Source organism: Halyomorpha halys, unplaced genomic scaffold (genome assembly GCF_000696795.3).
Source record: "Halyomorpha halys isolate HHAL.00 unplaced genomic scaffold, Hhal_1.1 Scaffold463.1, whole genome shotgun sequence".
Lineage (NCBI taxonomy): Eukaryota > Metazoa > Arthropoda > Insecta > Hemiptera > Pentatomidae > Halyomorpha > Halyomorpha halys.
In genome coordinates, this window is record NW_027114672.1 from 217310 (window position 1) to 220406 (window position 3097).

The 3097-nt window shown below is 31.2% G+C and overlaps 1 protein-coding gene and 1 non-coding gene across 4 annotated transcripts in view; both read right to left on the bottom strand.

The window, feature by feature from the left end:
• LOC106683081 (growth factor receptor-bound protein 14) overlaps positions 1-3097 on the bottom strand; it is a 361363-nt gene that overhangs the window by 161935 nt on the left and 196331 nt on the right. The window lies entirely within an intron of this gene.
• TRNAM-CAU (transfer RNA methionine (anticodon CAU)) lies at positions 362-434 on the bottom strand. The gene has a single exon. It is a non-coding gene; the product is annotated as a tRNA-Met (tRNA).

Below are 3097 nucleotides of genomic sequence, written 5' to 3' on the forward strand. Positions count from 1 at the left end.
TATATATGTATGATTGACAGTAAGTTAATATGAAAATGAATAGGGCTGCGGTCAAAAAAAAGAAAATAATCATTTAAGTCCCTGTTGACACTCCAACCTACAGCTCTGATGAAGATCTACAGTGCAGGTCGAAACGTCAGCCGAAAATAAATAAATAGTTGAAATAATCTTCGACCTTCTTAACCACAGCCCAAAAAAATATTTGTCTTAAACTAACAACAAATACATGCCTGATGGTGAAATCAAAGTACTACTTCCTTAATTAAATTATCATAATAAAAATTAATTAAATAATATCACTTGAGTTAAAATTAAGGAACTACATTTTATATAAACCAGTAATTAAAAACAAAAAAATAAGTGCCCCGGGTGAGGATCGAACTCACGACCTTAAGATTATGAGACTTACGCGCTGCCTACTGCGCTACCGAGGCGAGATGACCCATTGTGTAATCGTATGCAAAGATCTCCTAAATTGTATTGCAAAATTAAAACATAATGTCGATTTGCCTTGCAACAGGAATAATCTTCAAAGATGCTTAAATGCTAGATGACAAGCATATTATTATATTATACAGTATAATATAAGTTTAATACTTGAGTTATGAAAAGATAAATTTCAATATGATTACATTTTGTTGTAACTACTGTATCTCAACTAGTATTTGAAATTGCGGACCATAATTATAAGGGTTCATTACGTTGCCTTATCAACTACAATTGATTATAATATATTATTCACGCAGTATCAAGTTAAAATAATTTTATATTATGAGGAAGATGGTTAGGGTTGCGTTCAAAAATAATAAATATAGTTAACAACTGTTTATTTTCCATCGTTTCTTCCTACTTTGTAGAGCTTCATCAGAGACCTAAGTCTTTAAATCTATCAACTTGAAAAGCCCTGAGTGGGGCGAAACGTTGGAAAATAAATAAATAAATTGTAAACTACTTTTGTTCTTTTTTGACTGCAACCCTGACCATCTTCCTCAATATATGAATTATTTGTGGCCCTTCATTGATATTTCTATCATTCGAAGTTTTAATGTTTAAAAATATAACACGTTTTATATATTATTTTATTCCCCGAGGAAAGAAGGAAGAACAAGAACAAAAACAGTGGTTTGATGAAAAATGTTTCGAGGAAGAAAGAATGAATACAAATTGTCATATTGTATATTTCAAATGTCAAAGGAAGATAGATAATAAGGAATTTAAAGAGCAAGTGAAGCGAACCTTAAAAGAAGATCTAAAAAATAAAAGAATGAATTGCTAGAAAATATGTTACAAAAGAATTCTAGTTAATTTTAGGAGCTATCAAAAACCCTGCATGCTAAACTTTAATAAGAGATAAAATAAAGTTCAACAAGGAGTATCTTAATTGGTCTTCAAATAAATTTTTAAACCTTTGTGGAGTTGGCCCCCTATCCTTTTAATTTCTGAATTTTTTTTTAAGAGTTCTAGTAGCTCCCCCTCAATTTTTTTTCTAAAATAGTCCTGTTGCTTTAAACATGAAGAATATCATTCAAAGGTACGCGGGGCTAACTTAATGTTTTGAGTAACTTAGACACCCTAGAACTCTTTTGTAATTAATTTTAGCATTTTAATTATTAATAATAATAGTTAGAACTCTTAGGGGGCTAATGAAATGGCCAGGGAGGTGGCATTACCCTATTCTCCTTTGAAGCAAAAGTAAAACCAAAAAGACCACGCCCACGAATGGAAAGTATATGTTGAAGTTAACATGGAAGTTGATAGAAGGAGTATAATGGATAAAATATGAAGCCAAAAAGGCTGGCCTTATGTACCTTTTACGGGCGTGGCAGACATGTAGAGGAAGAGTACGAGCCAATTAATGGCTGCCTTCTTTTTAGTTTAGAATACAATGGAGCAAATTTCTATTAACCTCAACGTAAACCTTCCATACATGGGTGTGGCCTTTTTGGCTTCAGTTATGCTATGAAGGAGCATAGGGCTATGCCATCCCCCTGTCCTCAAAGAATTGTACTCGGTAGGTTTTATTGTTTTCTTTGCTTAACCGTATGTTTCATCTGAAACATGAATCAGCACGTAGAAAACTTTGTGTCATTGAACTTCCTATAGAAGATGCAAATACACCTGAGGACAACCGGTAAGTATAAATGTTAACAAAAAATAGTAGAAAAACTAAAAAAAAACAGAATAAATAATCCCCAATACATATTAGACCAAAAATCTGGTTTTTGATTAGCTATATTGGTAAACAGTTAAAACATGTATGATTGTAGTGCTCAGTAACGAGCGAATCCCTAAAATGCTAATAAAAACTGAAACGATGGGTAGACCGAAAAGTATATGGGTTCATTGCGTTAAAACTGATTTAATAGAACCTTCGTGTTCGTTAGGCCTTTTTTATTATTAATATAATTATAATAAATGATAATAAGACCTTAATCCTGAGGGGTCGAACAGGGAATATAAACATTCTGATAGGTCATTATAAATGGATCGAAATTAGGCATCTGGACACGTTTTGTGGATGTAGAATCACAAATGACCTCATTAACATAATAACAAAATAAAGCCTTATTAATTGCAGCAAGTTTTTTTATCCCTCGGGACTGAAAATTATTAATTCGGGAGGCCATTTGTTATAAGAAAAGAAAAGATATTACCCGACACAAACAATAGATTAATCGCAGACATTTAAAATAATCTTAATAATGAAAAATACATTGAAATCAGAAAAATAAAATAAACGAAACTATATATAATATAAAGGGAATTTATCGTTTAGTTAAAAAATAATTGATGAACTGTAAAGTAGATTTTAAAGAAATGTATGCGTTTTGAAAAATATATGGATACATGTATATTACGAGTACAAATGGAGCCCATGTCGTCTGCGAAGTAAATGGAACTCGGCCAAGACTGATTTATAACTATGGAAATAAGATTATTGCACGAGGTTAAACGTTTCAGCAGCTAGTAGTATTTCAACAGATTCATATACATTATCCAATTTTTAATATCTATTCACCTAATTCATTAACTAAGGTTTTGTTTATTTAACAAACATACTAACACCTTTCTAATTTTTAATATAGTTATTTTAAAC